Genomic DNA, 833 nt, shown 5'->3' on the forward strand with positions numbered 1-833 from the left:
ATATGTTGCCTTACTTTATCTATGTGCTTCATTTTTTGTTTTTAATTATTATTATCACATTGTTGTTTAACTATTATTATTATCATTGTCACTGTCATTAGTTCTAAATTTACTTTTAGTTCTACAAAGTATGTTCAGCTTTGAGGTTTATATCCTTTGGCAACATTAGGCCTCATTCAACAATATCTTCCTAAATTTCTTCTTTTCTTTGTTTTTGAGAAAGGCCCTAAGAAAAAGTCTCTGTCACAATCATGGCATATTTTCAAAGTGTGTGTGAATTCAGTTCTTCCCTCAGAACAAATGCCAAAGAAAACATTGGTGAATTAGTCAGAATCTTTGTGAAAACTGTGTGTTTTGCGAGGAAATTTCTTCTTAAGAACGTTTGTTGAATGAGGCCATAAAGCTTCTGTGAATTTGAGAGATTGAGAGAGAGAGAGAGAGAGAGAGAGAGAGAGAGAGAGAGAGAGCAAGATGCAGTGTATTTTCCACAAAACATGTGCTTAGCTTCAGGCTCTTGAAATTAATCTACACAGATGAACACACAGCAGCAGCCTAACATGCCAAAAGATGCCTGACAGCTTGTGCCAAAACATGGTCACTGACGGAACCAGAGAACCGAACAGCTGAAATGAATGTCATTAAGCTCCACTTAACGTGTAGGAAACTTGCTGCGACCGCGCTGAACTCTCCGGTCTCTTCTGTAGCCTCTCCTAAACGCAGTTTTAGGTAGCTCCACCAGGAGCAGTCTCCATCCCGCCCCTTCGCCCGCCCACTGAGGCGGAGAGCCCGGGCGCACTGAGGCGCCGCTCCGCGGAGTCCCCGCCAGCTCCGCC

The sequence above is a fragment of the Pygocentrus nattereri genome, chromosome 27 (assembly GCF_015220715.1).
Source record: "Pygocentrus nattereri isolate fPygNat1 chromosome 27, fPygNat1.pri, whole genome shotgun sequence".
In the NCBI taxonomy this organism is placed as follows: Eukaryota; Metazoa; Chordata; class Actinopteri; order Characiformes; family Serrasalmidae; genus Pygocentrus; species Pygocentrus nattereri.